Genomic DNA, 20,098 nt, shown 5'->3' on the forward strand with positions numbered 1-20,098 from the left:
AGTGCAGTAGTACGAATTGGACAGTGCAGTAGTACGAATTGGACAGTGCAGTAGTACTAATTGTACAGAGAAGTAGTACGAATTGGACAGTGCAGTAGTACGATTGGACTGTGCAGTAGTACGAATTGGACAGTGCAGTAGTACGAATGGACAGTGTAGTAGTCCGAATTGGACAGAGCAGTAGTACTAATTGGATAGTGCAGTAGTACTAATTGGACAGAGCAGTAGTACTAATTGGACAGTGCAGTAGTCCGAATTGGACAGAGCAGTAGTACAAATTGGACAGAGCAGTAGTACGATTGGACAGTGCAGTAGTACTAATTGGACAGTGCAGTAGTACGAATTGGACAGTGCAGTAGTACTAATTGTACAGAGAAGTAGTACGAATTGGACAGTGCAGTAGTACGATTGGACTGTGCAGTAGTACGATTGGACTGTGCAGTAGTACGAATTGGACAGTGCAGTAGTACGAATGGACAGTGTAGTAGTCCGAGTTGGACAGAGCAGTAGTACTAATTGGATAGTGCAGTAGTACTAATTGGACAGAGCAGTAGTACTAATTGGACAGTGCAGTAGTCCGAATTGGACAGAGCAGTAGTACTAATTGGACAGTGCAATAGTACGAATTGGACAGTGCAGTAGTCCGAATTGGACAGAGCAGTAGTACTAATTGGACAGTGCAGTAGTACGAATTGGACAGTGCAGTAGTACTAATTGGACAGTGGAGTATTACGAATTGTACAGTGCAGTAGTACGAATTGGATAGTGCAGTAGTACTAATTGGACAGAGCAGTAGTACTAATTGGACAGTGCAGTAGTACGATTGGACTGTGCAGTAGTACTAATTGGACAGTGCAGTAGTACGAATTGGACAGTGCAATAGTCCGAATTGGACAGTGCAGTAGTCCGAATTGGACAGTGCAGTATTACTAATTGGACAGAGCAGTAGTACCAATTGGACAGTGTAGTAGTCCGAATTGGACAGAGCAGTAGTACGAATTGGACAGTGCAATAGTACTAATTGGATAGTGCAGTAGTACTAATTGGACAGAGCAGTAGTACTAATTGGACAGAGCAGTAGTACTAATTGGACAGAGCAGTAGTACTAATTGGACAGTGCAATAGTACGAATTGTATAGTGAAGTAGTACGAATTAGACAGTGCAGTAGTACGAATTGGACAGAGCAGTAGTACTAATTGGACAGAGCAGTAGTACGAATTGGACAGTGCAGTAGTACGATTGGACAGTGCAGTAGTACTAATTGGACAGTGCAGTAGTACGAATTGGACAGTGCAGTAGTACGAATTGGACAGTGCAATAGTACTAATTGGATAGTGCAGTAGTACTAATTGGACAGAGCAGTAGTACTAATTGGACAGAGCAGTAGTACTAATTGGACAGAGCAGTAGTACGAATTGGACAGTGCAGTAGTACGAATTGGACAGAGCAGTAGTACGAATTGGACAGTCCAGTAGTACTAAGGTGATTATTTTTGGGTCAGTGTGTCATAACTATTTCCGCTGACGGTTGTTTTTTAAGCTATAGTATTTGTAAAATCAGAGGGTACATTTCAGGAAGATAGTTTTAATATTGTCTACACCAGACTGCTTAGAACAACTAACACTACCTAACTCAAACCCTGAATTTTCCTGAACAACAGTCTTATACGTAAAACAGTAAAGAACTACCGTTCTATTAGGATATAGCAAGACATGTCTCTTAAAACTGTTAACAAGATGATAAATTCATAATATTAGGAACTTTCAGTGACATTTTGAAATAAATTTTCGTTTTCCTGATTAAAATGGTGAATTCAAACCAATTCTACTGGATTTAAATGTTTTTCATTTGCCTACAAAAGCTAAGATCAGCAACGCGCAGATAAAGTTTATTCTGGTTTTGGTTTCTTTTTTATTTCGCGCAAAGCTACTCGAGGGCTATCTGCGCTCGCCGTCCCTAATTTAACAGTGTAAGGCTAGAGTGAAGGCAGCTAGTCATCACCATCCACCGCCAACTCTTGGGCTACTCTTTTACCAATGAATAGTGGGATTGACCGTTACTTTATAATACATGGTTGAAAGGGCGAGCATGTTTGGTGTGATGGGGATTCGAACCCATGACCCTCGGATTACGAGTCGAGTGCTTTAACCACCTGGCCATACCGAGCCGCGCAGACAAGACTGGTTTCTTCGTTAGGCAGCAATTGGAGAATCTAAATGTAAAAAGATTGTGTAAATAAATGGGTAAAAAATCGACCATCTGTCGTGTATTCATAATAATCAGAATATTTTGAACAGTTTTACTAAATCTTTAGACTGACCTTGTAAATTTAAAGTTTGATATTTGAAGCAACGATAGGGTAGGAGTATGTCACTCTTGCGCCATCTAGATACTGCATTAGCATAAGTAAGTCGTTTTCATAAAATAAGAGATATTCTCCATTACATGAATCATATCTACTCGGATACGTGTATCACTTTGTGTTAGTACATGTGAGATATACCTATACGTGAGACACGTCATCACGTATATACATAATGCTTCACGTACTCAATGAAGCCCTTATTAACGTTTCATATCGTAAGAAATTTCCTATTTATTAGTAAAAAAATATTCTGAGAAATTCGTGTTGCCTGCTAGTTTTATTTCTGTTGGAAACAAATTTAGTTAGTCATAAGTTTGAAACACCTGATAATTTGTTTGTTGTTTGTTTTGAATTTTGCGCAAAGCTACACGAAAACTATCTGTGCTAGTCGTACCTGACTTAGCAATGTGAGACTAAAGGGAAGGCAGCTAGTTATCACTATCCACCGCCAACTCTTGGGCTACTCTTTTACCAACAAATAATGAGATTGACCGTCACATTATAACAGCTCCACAGTTGAAAGGGCGACATCTTTGGTGTGACGAGATTCGAACCCGCGACCCTCAGATTACGAGTCAAGCGCCTTGTCCGCGGGCCATCCTAGGCCTATCATATGATGAAGAATTAATATACAAAGTCTATCAACCTTCAGCCTCTGAACCTTAAATAATCATTAAAGAAAACACATTAAGTCTAACAATCAACTATACGGACTACAGCCAATCATGTACCTGCTCTCACAGAAACATTGGGCCATCAAGCTTGGTATTTCATGTAAATATAAGATTTGTGAGGTAAAAACTTACAAAAGTAGAATAAACTCTTGAAAAGCATGTGTAACAACATATGTCAACTTATTGATAAGATAGACTACATTATCCATGAAAGTATTGTGTATATACTACTCAATCATATTTAGACAGCGAAATTGTTTAAAATATTTGAAAATAAAAAATGCTATTTTTCTCAGTAAGGTGTGGCGAACTACTACCGAGTTTTGCCGAACCTGTTCCGAACATTTCTGTACCAATAGGCCGAGATGTTGACATCCCTTGTGTCATTGAAAATATTGGATTCAATCGAGTAAGTATGTACATTTTATGTCACATTGTAGTAAACTTTTTGTACCTTGGCCGTACTATAAAACAGACACAAAGTAAGTACTCTCCCAGGGTTCGAATATAGCGATTTATTACAGTTTGTTGAAGATATCTCACTAGGTGGAAGCAGGTGTTTCTTTCTAATAGACACGAATTATAAACTCGTACGTATTTCAATGAAATCTTATTTAGTATAAAATCAGATATAATTTGCACAAAGAACGTTTTATATAAAATAAATATTTGAAACTAGAGTAAAAACCTAAGTTTAACTATAAACAGGGTTGATTTCCAGGTACCAGGTAACAAAGAAATATTTTAAAATTATATATAGGAGCAATAAATGTGACTACTTTCCAAGAATGGATTGTTAGACAGGAATAACCATGATCAGCTAGCTACCAGAGTTGCTGACGAGGTCCTTTTATACCATTTCTCGTTATTGTCACAACTATCAGAACAGTCGCGAGGTTTCTCAAAGGTTCCGCTGAAATCAATACTGTCATTTCTCACCTCTTTAAGACAGTAACATTAGGTTGAAAGTACAACAAAAGACGAGATATATTCTGTGTGCATTATATACAGCTAGCAAAAAACGCGGTATATTCCTTGTGAGCCTTATTAACACGGACCAAAAAAGGCTGAATATTCTGTACTATTCTTTTGTAAGCCTTATTTACACGGAGCGTAAGACGTTGAATATTCTGTATTATTCTTTTGTAAGCCTTATTTATACAGAGCATAAGACACTGAATATTCTGTACTATTCTTTTCTAAGCCTTATTTACACGGAGCGTAAGACGTTGAATATTCTGTACTATTCTTTTGTAAGCCTTATTTATACAGAGCATAAGACACTGAATATTCTGTACTATTCTTTTGTAAGCCTTATTTACATGGAGCGTAAGACGTTGAATATTCTGTACTATTCTTTGTAAGCCTTATTTCCACGAACCAGAAGACGCTGAATATTCTGTACTATTCTTTTGTAAGCCTTATTTACACGGAGCATAAGACACTGAATATTCTGTACTATTCTTTTATAAGCCTTATTTATACAGAGCATAAGACACTGAATATTCTGTACTATTCTTTTGTAAGCCTTATTTACACGGAGCGTAAGACGTTGAATATTCTGTACTATTCTTTTGCAAGCCTTATTTCCATGGAGCGTAAGACGTTGAATATTCTGTACTATTCTTTGTGAGCCTTATTTCCACGAACCAGAAGACGCTGAATATTCTGTACTATTCTTTTGTAAGCCTTATTTACACGGAGCATAAGACACTGAATATTCTGTACTATTCTTTTATAAGCCTTATTTACACGGAGCATTAGACGTTGAATGTTCTGTACTATTCATTTGTAAGCCTTATTTATACGGAGCATAAGACGCTGAATATTTTGTACTATTCTTTGTGAGCCTTATTTGTCGTTTGCCTGGAGAACAGATGAAAGAAATTCTTTTCCACAGGGAAGAAAAAGGAGATGGTGCAGTAATTGTTTAGGCAGATATTCATCATGTCCTCTAGGAAGATGTCAATGACGCCTCTTACAGGTATGACATAGAGATGATATTCCTGTCGTTTGCTAAGGCAAAGTTTAGCAATAATGTTATGTTCCGAGATGCTGCTCACAGTGAATGTATTGTACAGAAGAACGTTACAAGATTGTCGTGGTAAAGAAGTATCCAAACTGTAATCCCATTGAAAATCGATGTTTAAAACTGAAATGAAAAATTTATAACTACGATTCTAAACCAGCTACTGTAGCTGAGTACAACGCTTTATAGTGACAAGTTAGGATGAACTCACGATGGATTAATCAGTACCTCAACGACAGCATGTTACTTTGTCTTATGAAGGTTATTGGAGAACAAGTAGAGCCAACTAATTAATGAATGTTCATTATGAACTGATATAAGGTTACAGATGATATTTATAATAATCAGATGTTATATTTTATCATGATATATGTATGTAGTGGTAAGGTTTTTATGATAGATAAAATACTGTATTACAAATCTTTCTACAGATTTCTGACATAATTGTTTGATGATCTAGTAAATCGTTCACGGTGTCCATAGAACCTGTATCATTACACAAGTTACATACGTAGTAAATCGTTCACGGTATCCATAGAACCTGTGTCATTACACAAGTTACATACGTAATAAATCGTTCACGGTGTCCATAGAATAATGTGTCATTACACATGTTACATACGTAGTAAATCGTTCACGGTGTCCATAGAACCTTTATCATTACACAAGTTACATACGTAGTAAATCGTTCGCGGTGTCCATAGAACAATGTATCATTACAAAAGTTACATATGTAGTAAATCGTTCACAGTGTCCATAGAACCTGTATCATTACACAAGTTACATACGTAGTAAATCGTTCATGGTGTCCATAGAACATTGTATCATTACACAAGTTACATATGTAGTAAATTGTTCACGGTGTCCATAGAACAATGTATCATTACACAAGTTACATACGTAGGTGTTTAATACAACACGTATTTCTAGGTTTCATATCACTAAGTGTATTTTTATATCCCCTTAATAAGAATGAATTTATTTATTACAAAATATGCAAACATTTTGGTCAAGACTGTATTTTTTCCGACTTATGACTATAATTTCAAATGTAAAAAATTTGAAGAAACATACAAACTGTATCCGTTAAAATAACTTGATAATACATTTTAACGGATACAGTTTGTATGTGTCTTCACGTTGCATTTAACTTACTTGCTCAACTTAGGATTTGAAAAATAAACAGTTTTGTGGAAGAATACAACCCGAATCCAGGTGTCACAGTTCCCAGCATGAAACATGCCAAGATAATAAGATTTAACTTAGTGGAAAATCCACTTTCCATTTTACTGAACTGTTTTGATGTCATTGCATTTGTACTTTTTAATAAATTGTTTAGTTATGTATCAAATAAACATCAGATTGATTCACTGTATTAGACAGTTAGCATAAAGTATTAATAAAACTCGATAAGCTGCTCATCAAACATAAACTTGGGAAACTGAAAACAGTTTATGAATCCCAAACGCTAATGGAAATTTCAATATCTTTACTGATACTGGTATGTTGCATAATTACATTTCTTAACCAACTGGAGAATGAACTTGTATTAAGGCTATTCTATTTGAACACATGTTAATAAATTTGCCTATGGATTTCTGTGAGATGTGGTGACACTTTTGAAATGGACACTCATAAACTATGTAATAAATTAACTTGCTTATGAGACACTACTAGGGAAGAATTGTGTGCTTTGTATATGACGGGATTACGACGTTGGCTTCGGAAAAACAAACTTAAAAATATTCGTGATGAGGAGAAACCTAGTACCTCAAACCGTTGTCTTTAGTAACCGTATGTGCCAGCCATCTTTACTTTGTTGCACTGAGCTCCAACCTTTATTGGGTTTCTTGTTCTTATAACAGTAGTTTTCGCATTGTCATTATAATTATATTTTCCTATGTATTGTATATTACAGATTATTTTTCGATATTTGAGAAAAGTTTCGAGAGTTGATAAACAGCTACTTTTATCGTCTCCAAGGACTGGAAACAATATCTTCGTTTAACAGCTTTAAAAAGCTTATGCTTTTACTTGACATCATTGTAAATAAAGTTACACAATACAGAGAGTTAAGGCCTTTATATTATAATGTTTTTAATAGACATATCAGCAAGTCACGTAATAAGCACAACAGATTTCAAGCTCAGGACTACGTTTCAACATACCTTGGCTTTTCATAAATAGTGTTACGCCATCAAAACTGTTTGTCTTTGGAATAGTATTTAATAGTTTCTTCACTGTGAAATATTCATACACTCAGGTAGTAAACATGCGTTCAAATAATTTTTTTTTAATTTCCCCCATGGAGATAATTCTTGTACTTAGCGGCATTGAAAAGCTAAATAATATGGATCAACTTCGGGTATCATGCCCATACAAAATAGATTTGCAAAAGTCGATTTCTAACTGCAGTCAATAAAGTGGATTGTCCTGCAACAAGCGAAATTCCACGAATACAATGGTCAGTGGCAAAATCCGTACATTTGTCTCAGGCAACAGCACCCAACAAAATAAAGGCGGAACAGATTTCGTATAGCCAAGTTTTGTCATTTACCAAGATTAATAAAAACAAAGAACAACTGTAGGAATATTTTTGAATGATACCACGCCAGGGAACAATGGTAATGCTTGGTAACAATTGATAACTGTATCAAGGTTCGCATCATTTTATATTTGTCTTGGGTGAAATAAATGGAACATGGCTTACAACAAAACTTGTCCGAATGATTTAATGATCGTCATTGTGTAAGTTAGGGATAAAAAGAGTGAATATATAGGCCAAAGTAAATTCAAATCGATGGAAGTAAAGCCAACAGACTATTGGTTCACCAAAGTAAAGAACTCTATTTTTTACCTCCCGTTAATTAAATTCTTAAATTTTTCAAGGGAGTGGAAAATAAAAAGGACGAAACCTAAGTGAGCAATAGTAAACAATGGTGATAATACCACGTGTGCTATAACAGTAAACAACGGTATTAATACCACGTGTGCTATAACAGTAAACAACGGTATTAATACCACGTGTGCTACAGTAGTAAAGAATGGTAATAATACCACGTGTGCTATAACAGTAAACAATGGTATTAATACCACGTGTGCTACAATAGTAAACAATGATGATAATACCACGTGTGCTACAGTAGTAAACAATGGTGATAATACCACGTGTGCTACAACAGTAAACAATGGTGATAATACCACGTGTGCTACAACAGTAAACAATGGTATTAATACCACGTGTGCTACAGTAGTAAACAATGGTATTAATACCACGTGCGCTACTCGAGAGTCAGGCGGAACAAAAAAGGTCAATAGACCTGTCTTATTTCTTCTACAAGACACTCCCGAATAGACCTCTCAAGCAATACTAGGAAACGTCAGTTTTTCAAGATATACAGAATACTACCTAAAGTGTTTTGTATATATACGGTATAAAACTCATGATATCCTAAAAACACGTAGGTCCAGAAAGTCTTAATAAAAATGAAATAGAAACTCATAACCCGAGCGCTTTCAAAAGGTGGACCTTACTTCTTCAGGGGCAATGTAAATAAGATAGATAAACCTTTCAAAAGCGCTCGGGTTACAAGGGTTTCTATTACAGTATAATACTTTAACGTTACTGTTCAATGCAGAAGCTTTATTATAGAATTACGTTACTTTTATTAATAACATACTCAATGCGATTTAATGGTATATGTAATGTTTAACGCGTTTAATTGAATTCTATATTTTCCTGGACTATTCATATCCTTAAGACAACCAAGAACAAATAGCAACAACGATGTATTTTCAGTCTGCTTCTTCCCTTCTACTTAGTTCGTACCACCTTCTAAAATAATATCTTATATTTCTTTTCACATATATGTGGCAGCAATAAAAAGTATAACGGACCATTAGCAACAGCCTAATTAACGTATCAACGTAATAATAACCCGTTAACACATCTGTAGCCTTAATAAAGGAGAAAAGGCTGTACAGCGAATATCGGTGAAATGGAAGATTTTTATGTTGCTAATGTTAATAGGAAACTTCATCATATTCAGCAAAATTAGCAACAAAATATATGGGAAAACAACTGAACGTATAAATTCCAACATCTGTTCTAAAAACAGAGATACTCGTTAAAAATAACATAAGATGGACAGCTTGATTATGTTTAATTTCGAAAAAAAAAATGTTTTATGTAAATATAAGCTCCAAACACGTTAGCTTGTTCACATAAGTCTAAATGCATGTAAATGTCAGCGCTCTTTTCATCTGTTTCAGTCTCGCGTGTTTTACAGTTCAATGACTATCGTTATAATTATAATTAATTAAGTCATTTAGGATATATTACTAAGTTTCACTTGGATTTCTCGTTAACTAAATATGTGTTTTGTATTTAGAAAATTTGTTATACGTGATCACAGCAAAACATAAGAAATAATAAATTTAGTGTAAGCTACTGGTTATTCTTATTTTGAAAAAATCGTTACTTTTGTCACAACTGAGGTACTGTTCTGACAACAAACTTATTAGTCTTGTTAATACTGAGGTACTGTTCTGACAACATACTTATTAGTCTTGTTAATACTGAGGTACTGTTCTGACAACATATTTATTAGTCTTGTTAATACTGAGGTACTGTTCTGACAACATACTTATTAGTCTTGTTAATACTGAGGTACTATTCTGACAACAAACTTATTAGTCTTGTTAATACTGAGGTGCTGTTCTGACAACAAACTTATTAATATTGTTAATACTGAGGTACTGTTCTGACAACAAACTTATTAGTCTTGTTAATACTGAGGTACTGTTCTGACAACAAACTTATTAGTCTTGTTAATACTGAGGTACTGTTCTGACAACATACTTATTAGTCTTGTTAATACTGAGGTACTGTTCTGACAACAAACTTATTAGTCTTGTTAATACTGAGGTACTGTTCTGACAACAAACTTATTAGTCTTGTTAATACTGAGGTACTGTTCTGACAACAAACTTATTAGTCTTGTTAATACTGAGGTGCTGTTCTGACAACATACTTATTAGTCTTGTTAATACTGAGGTGCTGTTCTGACAACAAACTTATTAATATTGTTAATACTGAGGTACTGTTCTGACAACAAACTTATTAGTCTTGTTAATACTGAGGTACTGTTCTGACAACAAACTTGACAACAAACTTATTAGTCTTGTTAATACTGAGGTACTGTTCTGACAACATACTTATTAGTCTTGTTAATACTGAGGTACTGTTCTGACAACAAACTTATTAGTCTTGTTAATACTGAGGTGCTGTTCTGACAACAAACTTATTAGTCTTGTTAATACTGAGGTACTGTTCTGACAACAAACTTATTAGTCTTGTTAATACTGAGGTGCTGTTCTGACAACAAACTTATTAATATTGTTAATACTGAGGTACTGTTCTGACAACAAACTTATTAGTCTTGTTAATACTGAGGTACTGTTCTGACAACAAACTTATTAGTCTTGTTAATACTGAGGTACTGTTCTGACAACAAACTTATTAATATTGTTAATACTGAGGTACTGTTCTGACAACAAACTTATTAGTCTTGTTAATACTGAGGTACTGTTCTGACAACAAACTTATTAGTCTTGTTAATACTGAGGTACTGTTCTGACAACAAACTTATTAGTCTTGTTAATACTGAGGTACTGTTCTGACAACAAACTTATTAGTCTTGTTAATACTGAGGTACTGTTCTGACAACAAACTTATTAGTCTTGTTAATACTGAGGTACTGTTCTGACAACATACTTATTAGTCTTGTTAATACTGAGGTACTGTTCTGACAACATACTTATTAGTCCTGTTCATACTGAGGTACTGTTCTGACAACAAACGTATTAGTCTTGTTAATACTGAGGTGCTGTTCTGACAACATACTTATTAGTCTTGTTAATACTGAGGTACTGTTCTGACAACATACTTATTAGTCTTGTTAATACTGAGGTACTGTTCTGACAACATACTTATTAGTCTTGTTAATACTGAGGTACTGTTCTGACAACAAACTTAATATTGTTAATACTGAGGTACTGTTCTGACAACAAACTTAATATTGTTAATACTGAGGTACTGTTCTGACAACAAACTTATTAGTCTTGTTAATACTGAGGTACTGTTCTGAGAACAAACTTATTAGTCTTGTTAATACTGAGGTACTGTTCTGACAACAAACTTATTAGTCTTGTTAATACTGAGGTACTGTTCTGACAACAAACTTATTAGTCTTGTTAATACTGAGGTACTGTTCTGACAACAAACTTATTAGTCTTGTTAATACTGAGGTACTGTTCTGACAACAAACTTATTAGTCTTGTTAATACTGAGGTACTGTTCTGACAACAAACTTATTAGTCTTGTTAATACTGAGGTACTGTTCTGACAACAAACTTATTAATATTGTTAGTACTGAGGTATTGTTCTGATAACATACTTATTAGTCTTGTTAATACTGAGGTACTGTTCTGACAACAAACTTGTTATTTTTGTTAGATGTTAAGTATTGTTGAGACAACAAACGTTTTATTACCTTTATTAAATGTTAAGTATTGTTCTAACGATGGTGTGAGGTAAATGTATAAAACGTTATAAGCCAGCTTTGATAGTTAAATTCTTTACAGTAACCTTTTCTTTTTAGTTGTTTACGATTCTTCGCACAAAAAATGTGTTTCTCAATTACGAATATTGAAAAGTACTTTAATAGAGTATTGATATTTTAGTATATGCTTTTAGAATACATACTTATTTATTTAAAATGATCTATTTTATTTCATTGGTTCTTCAATGAACTAGTTTAAATAAACTCACGGTATTTGTTAGCTGTATGTCAGCGATTATTCCTTCACGAACTAGTTTAAATAAACTCACGGTATTTGTTAGCTGTATGTCAGTGATTATTCCTTCACGAACTAGTTTAAATAAACTCACGGTATTTGTTAGCTGTATGTCAGTGATTCATCCTTCACGAACTAGTTTAAATAAACTCACGGTATTTGTTAACTGTATGTCAGTGATTCTTCCTTCACAAACCAGTTTAAATAAACTCACGGTATTTGTTAGCTGTATGTCAGTGATTCTTCCTTCACGAACTAGTTTAAATAAACTCATGGTATTTGTTAGCTGTATGTCAGTGATTCTTCCTTCACGAACTAGTTTAAATAAACTCACGGTATTTGTTAGCTGAGTGTCAGTGATTCTTTCTTCACGAACTAGTTTAAATAAACTCACGGTATTTGTTAGCTGAGTGTCAGTGATTCTTTCTTCACGAACTAGTTTAAATAAACTCACGGTATTTGTTAGTTGTATGTCAGTGATTATTCCTTCACGAACTAGTTTAAATAAACTCACGGTATTTGTTAGCTGTATGTCAGTGATTCTTCCTTCACGAACTAGTTTAAATAAACTCACGGTATTTAAACTCACGGTATTTGTTAGCTGTATGTCAGTGATTCTTCCTTCACGAACTAGTTTAAATAAACTCACGGTATTTGATAACTGTATGTCAGTGATTCTTCCTTCACGAACTAGTTTAAATAAACTCACGGTATTTGATAACTGTATGTCAGTGATTCTTCCTTCACGAACTAGTTTAAATAAACTCACGGTATTTGTTAGCTGTATATCAGTGATTCTTCCTTCACGAACTAGTTTAAATAAACTCACGGTATTTGATAACTGTATGTCGGTGATTCTTCCTTCACGAACCAGTTTAAATAAACTCACGGTATTTGATAACTGTATGTCGGTGATTCTTCCTTCACGAACTAGTTTAAATAAATTCTCGCTTTATGTCTGCAGCGATATTTATCACGGATTATAATATTTTTATGATAAAACCAAAACGTCACTAGTTGGTCATGTGGTAACATTTTGAATTTTGGCCATGGTCATGGTCATGTGATAAAGTTTTGGATTTTGGCCATGGTCATGTGGTAAATTCTGGACTTTTAAGGTGACCATATGGGATCGAATCTTTGGGATACTACAGTTCTATTCCTGCACTATAAGTGTGTTATAAGTGTTTTAGCCAATCTGTTATAGGGTGTGGTAGGGTGAGGAGCATGTAAAATTATAAAAGAGGGGTGCGATAAGTTAATTGTTTTTAAATACTTTTTGCTATTTTTGTTTCCATAATTTCTTTACGAAATACTTTGCTTGGCACTAACTGTTTAAGGAGTATTTTTTTGTTTTTTTCACAACCTTTGTCAAATCAGTCACGTAGGAGTAATCCAAGGTTGGGCGGTGGTTGCTAATGAATAGCTGGAGATTAAAATTAGTCACGGCTAAACTTCGATTGCCTTTTTGTAAATATCTGGAACATACATGCGAATCTGTAGGTACGTTTACCTTTACGTGTGGTTTCATAAAGCAGACACATGACGTTACGGACACTGACGGATTTAGTCACGTGATTCATAGCTCTAATCTTATGGGCCTTTGGATGAGTTCATGGCACTAATTTGTTCAAGTGTTTCTTTACTTCACAAGATGGTTACAAAAGTCGGATTACTTTCAGTTCTTATATTAAGTTATGTCTCGTGTTGATTTACTTTCACCCCTCCGGGTTGAGGTATTCAAGTAAACTAACAGCAGTATGCTGTTAACCCTACTCCGAGAACTGCTAGTGAACTGTGTCTTTGATGACGACTAGGAAACAGAGACCAATAAGCCAGAAACACAGACTAAGTCAAGAAATTAGAAATGAAGCGTAGAAAGGTTAAATGAACCAGAAATTGTAGAGACTGTATAACATATTATAATAGATGAAAGAAAATATGATGAAACCAACCATATGTTGGCTTCATAAGCAAGCAGTTTTCGTCTGATACTCGAGATGTACTTGATATAAATATATATTTAATTAAAGAACCAGAGACTCTTGAAGAATGTACCACTGAAGGGAGTTAGCCTTCTAGTTTCTCTATTTCCTATAAAACTTTGAAGTTAATATAATTAAACATTTTACTACATGTGATTCTTCAAAATCAATAGGTTTGTTTTACAAACTATTATTTTCCAAATGTAGAATTTTCACGTACACAATGTTGAACAGCAACAATGTTTTGTTGTTGTTTTTTAACAACTTTGAAAACTAAAATTTTATAGGATCAACGGAAATTAGTCATTGTTGAACAGCACGCTGTAAGAGACGTTTGTTCATTTAATGAAGCGTTTCGCAGTGGCTCAGATTATAAACGCTAAAGATCACATTACGATACCCCTGGTGGGCGCAGCACAGATAGCCCATGAAGTTCCTTTGTACTTAACTGCAAACAAACATTACAGTACAAGTCCAAAGTTTGTTTCATCGCTGGGTTTCATGAATATGTTTTTTTTTTTGTAATCAAGTATAAAACGAAACAATGAGTTATATATACTCTGCCAACCACGTGGATCGAAACTTGGTTTCTAGCGTTGTAAGTCCGCAAACATACCGCTGTGCCATTGAGGAACAAATGATTTAATATAATACAACAATTCCAGTCTTTGTCTATAACGGATATTTTAAAAATATCAGTGTTAGTAAGAAATGTTCCCCACTCTGTTCTTTAAATACTAAATCTAACACAAGTGTTAAGTATTATACTAAATCTAACACAAGTGTTAAGTATTCTTTATAAATATAAATATTAATGTTTCAAATAAATCCTGTTGTGTTACACTTCAGGAATGTGTAGTAATCGTTCGGGTTTGTGAAATTTGAAAGCAATGATACTGAGATTTGTTGGAATTAAGCACAAAGATACACAATGTGTAACCTGTGCTCTGCCCACCACGGGTATCGAAATCCAGTTTCTAGAAGTGTCAGTGTACAAACATACCGCTGTGCCACTGAAGGGTTTGAAACTGAGAAGTACAGCTGTAATTATTATAGAGGTTTATAAGAAAGGTTTTTTGTATTCTTGAACAAACATTTTCATCACTGCTATTCGAAGAACCACTGTGCTAATTTATAATTTTATTATGAAATGTGATTGTTCATTTTTATTCTGTTTCGCATTTAACAATAATAATATATGAAGAACTATTAATAATCTTAGAATATAAAAGTTATTTATTGTTGTATCAATAGATAACAGAAACGATTTTTTCTTCTGGTAACGATATATAAAAGTTATTTATTGTTGTATCAATAGATAACAGAAACGATTTTTTCTTCTGGTAACGATATATAAAAGTTATTTATTGTTGTATCAATAGATAACAGAAACGATTTTTTTCTTCTGGTAACGATAAAACCTACCAATTTTGACAAAAAGAGAGACAGAGCTCTGACAGTCATCAGTGTAATGAGTCTCCAACACATCTTTAGAATTATGTGAATGTGAAAATGTTCTTAAGATGGCTCGGAGCAGCCGTCAGAAGCCTGTAGGATAAAAAGAGAGACAGAGCTCTGACAGTCATCAGTGTAATGAGTCTCCAACACATCTTTAGAATTATGTGAATGTGAAAATGTTCTTAAGATGGCTCGGAGCAGCCGTCAGAAGCCTGTAGGATATATAGTTTTAGAAGTCTTCTCGCAGTACGCTAGCTTCTAATTAAAAGTGAGTTCAACTGTAGGGCATTAGCTCTGTTGTAAATAATAGAGTGTTTTCTAACTAAAGTCTGTTATTAACACTTGACGCCTCTTTGGACAACACTAACAGAGTAATATATTCTCGACTTTGTACCCAGTGAGACGTGAAATCTGTTTCCTTTCTAGCAGCTTGCATTCATGAAATTATATTCCATATTTAAGTGTGGATATATGATGTCTTTGATACCAGAAACGTAATTAAATTGCAATCAGTTTCGTGTGTATTTGAACACAATAACATCAATAGCTCAGTTCCATAAGATATATTTTCTCGTTTCATGTTTCCTAACTAGAATGTTTAATGTTTTTCAGGAGCACATTAATATTTTTGTTTTACAACCTAAAGTTAATACTATAAAGAAAGAAGAATAAGTTTAATGCTTTATATATGTGTATATCTTGTTGATTATAAGTGTCTAATTATTAAGTATATTGAATTTCTCCGGTGCCACGAAGCTCATTTGACAATAATATCGCACGTATTATAAAAGACGTTTCACGTCTTTAATGTGATATTTTCATTACATTCTTGCTCAAATTCCTAACAGGGTTTAAATTTTGAATCGGTTGATAATTGAAATTAAAAATATGTTTATGAATAAAGCATTATAATTAACCGCGTGGTCTACAAACATATCGATATTAAAAAATAGGTTAAAGAATAGTCACTTTTTATACGTATATTTTTATTTTGATGTTTCTAATTACCGTCCTTCTTCGGACCGTACAAGTTAGAACAAAAAAGCATGCGCTCAATATTTAGATTGTATGTGGAGGTTACTGAACGTTGGTAATAAAATTTAGCTTCAAACTTACTTTTATACATCAATATAAGCGATGAACATGAATAAAGTAAAGACGAAAGAAAAGAAAAATTAACTGAAATAAATTAACTTCTACAATAAAGTTTTTTTTCAGTTTCTCACAAATTTACTCGAGAGCCTAAACTAAAACAAGAGAGAAGATAACACTACCCATGCTGATTGTTCAGAAGAAAGGGATTCAATGTTATTTAACACTAGAGAGAAGATAACACTACCCATGCTTATTGTTCAGAAGAAAGGGATTCAATGTTATTTAACACTAGAGAGAAGATAACACTACCCATGGTGATTGTTAAGAAGAATGGGATTCAATGTTATTTCTAACACCAGAGAGAAGATAACACTACCCATGCTGATTGTTTAGAAGAATGTGATTCAATGTTATTTCTAACACCAGAGAGAAGATAACACTACCCATGCTGATTGTTTAGAAGAAAGCGATTGAATGTTATTTAACACCAGAGAGAAGATAACACTACCCATGCTGATTGTTTAGAAGAAAGGGATTCAATGTTATTTAACACTAGAGAGAAGATAACACTACCCATGCTGATTGTTAAGAAGAATGGGATTCAATGTTATTTCTAACACCATCACGGCTGAAAGAGCGACACGCTGATTGGAAGTCGACTGCTTTAACCACCAGACCATACAAGGCCATACCAGGCTATTTTGGAGAAGAAGAAAAATAATTAATTAAAAAGCTGGTTGTGAGGTTCTAACTTACTTCCTAGTCCTTCTGTGCCGTGAATATCTGTTGTGTGCTCGGCTCTGAAATATCTGTCTGTAGTTCTATGTTTATTCAGATGTTCACATACTTCACCACAGACTCGACATTCTGTTTTCCCAAATAATAAATTGCTACATATTTACACATCATATGATTAATAAAACATTCAGTGGTTCTTTTCTTATGTTAAAACAGCCTCACACAATAAAACTAAAAACGAAACTGACCAGAATCTAAAAGATACAGATTTCAAAGTTGTGCTCCTTCAAAACTTTTATTGAAACTGTTTATAACTTCTGACATCTGAACTTCGTGGACAATATTGAAACTGTTTATAGCTTCTGATATCTGAACTTCGTGGACAATATTGAAACTGTTTATAGCTTCTGATATCTGAACTTCGTGGACAATATTGAAACTGTTTATAGCTTCTGATATCTGAACTTCGTGGACAATATTAAAACTGTTTATAGGTTCTGATATTTGACTTCGTGGACAATATTGAAACTGTTTATAGCTTCTGATATCTGAACTTCGTGGACAATATTGAAACTGTTTATAACTTCTGGTATCTGAACTTCGTGGACAATATTGAAACTGTTTATAACTTCTGTTATCTGAACTTGATGGACAATATTGAAACTGTTTATAGCTTCTGATATCTGAACTTGGTGGACAATATTGAAACTGTTTATAACTTTTGATATCTGAACTTCGTGGACAATATTGAAACTGTTTATAACTTCTGATATATGAACTTCGTGGACAATATTGAAACTGTTTGTAGCTTCTGATATCTGAACTTCGTGGACAATATTGAAACTGTTTATAGCTTCTGATATCTGAACTTCGTGGACAATATTGAAACTGTTTATAGCTTCTGATATATGAACTTCGTGGACAATATTGAAACTGTTTATAGCTTCTGATATCTGAAGTTCGTGGACAATATTCTAGTTATTTATTTTGCTGTTGTTATTATTCATTATTAAACCTGAAAACAGTTTTGAAATGAACCACTTTTGCTCATGTTATTTGAAATTAAACACTTTTGTATGTCTTCTTTGAAACTGGTCAGTCTTGTTTTTATGTATTTATCCTATACTTTTTGTATTCAAAACTGACGTGTAGATTTCTACTGAACAGAAGAGAAATATTCGTTGAAAGTGTCACCTCAAACCACGAACTTTTAGACAACTTGTAAAATATATTTTATATTGAAAACAATTTTCTGGATAAAAAATACTGATTTTGAAATTATTGTGATAAATTTATCACTACGAGTTTCATCAATAAACTAGAAAATGTTGTCAGATGATGAATTATGGTACAAATATAAAGCACAAGGTTAATGATTTGCTGAAGTCATAATAAACATTATAAGTTTTGCGTAAAATCGAGATAACTCTTCAAGTTATACTTTAATAGAACCATGTATTTACCGTATTAAATCAGAAAGAAATAAGTAAAGTCATATCATATTTGTGTTTAGAAAAGAAAGTATGGATTCATACTTTGTGCTAGAAAGTTTACAAACACTTTTGATAACGGTTGGAAGATTACTTCAAATACATCACTAATCTTACCAACGCCGTGTTTATCTCTTTCCAGCTGAGCAGTTATTTTCAATGATATGACAATATATTATAAAGTAGCTATAAAAAATATATTTTTGTTCTATTACGCATGTACTGATAGATAGAATCTTGCTGTAAATAATAAGAACGAAAGTGGAGACATCTATAATCTGGCTGATGTTGAAATGTTATAATAGAACTAGTTTTATTTGTGAGATGTATATTTAATGATATGGTGAATGGCCATGTTTAAACAACACTATCAGTTAAGCGGAATATTGATCTGAGCTGATAATAAGGAACTCTGGCAATTATTTATACATTAACGTAGTAACATCAGATGATTAGCATAACCTATTCTTATATCAGTTATCATATGTTGCACGTTTTCCTTTACCTTTACATGATACTTAAAGCCTTATTTAGATAAATTAGTTGTATAATATTAAGGCTGTATTATACCTTCCTTCAGAACTAAGTTACAAAAGTCATATTCCAGGGTGAAATAAAAATACCAGATTTGTCATAAAGATTGTTGCTTTCCGTTTTTATTTATCGTTCTATTGGTTTGTTTTGAATTTTGCGCAAAGCTACACGAGGGCTATTTCCGCTGGCCGTCCCTAATTTAGCAGTGTAAAAGTAGAGGTAAGGCAGCTAGTCATCACCACCCACCGCTAGCTCTTGGGCTACTCTTTTACCAAAGAATAGTGGGATTGGCCGTCACATTATAACGCCCCCACGGCTGAAAGGGCGAGCATGTTCGAACCCGCGATCCTCGGATTACGAGTTTTGTGCCTTAACCACCTGGCCATGCAGGGCCCCTCTATTGTTCTATAGCGGATTAGAAGTAAATCTGAGAACTTATGATGCTAAAATCGGGCGTTGTAGAGAAAGCACATTGTTCACCTTTGTGATTAACAACAAATTCATACTGACGATATAAAAATAAAAGCTACAGTCGGTTGGGAGAGCTGATGATTATTTTTATTATAAAATTGAGAATCTCAAATAAGATAACAGCATGTGCGCTCATTGTATCTTGGAGATCCTATAATTGGCTCGACTATTCGACTTATTACTGAAACACTATATTCATACAAACCTATATTCACACAAACAGAAGAAATGGTTTTGAGTACAACTTATTTTGTCTATCACAAATTAATCCATATTGTGATTACCGCCTTTGTTGAATTTGCTTATGACAATATTTTGAATATACAGTTAAGTCCAATATATGATTAGGGTTTCTTGTCAACGTAATATATAAATATTAATGAGCTGGATAATTATAATT

General features: G+C 33.9%; 1 protein-coding gene across 1 annotated transcript in view; it reads left to right on the forward strand.

Annotated features, from left to right (window-relative positions):
* Window positions 1-3,334: 3,334 nt before the first annotated feature.
* LOC143248410 (lachesin-like) overlaps window positions 3,335-20,098 on the forward strand; it is an 84,207-nt gene continuing 67,443 nt past the window's right edge. The window contains exon 1 of the mRNA XM_076496763.1: window positions 3,335-3,449. The gene's annotated coding sequence lies outside the window, so the exon portion shown is untranslated. The remainder of the gene's footprint in view (window positions 3,450-20,098) is intronic.

Source organism: Tachypleus tridentatus, chromosome 4 (genome assembly GCF_004210375.1).
Source record: "Tachypleus tridentatus isolate NWPU-2018 chromosome 4, ASM421037v1, whole genome shotgun sequence".
Lineage (NCBI taxonomy): Eukaryota > Metazoa > Arthropoda > Merostomata > Xiphosura > Limulidae > Tachypleus > Tachypleus tridentatus.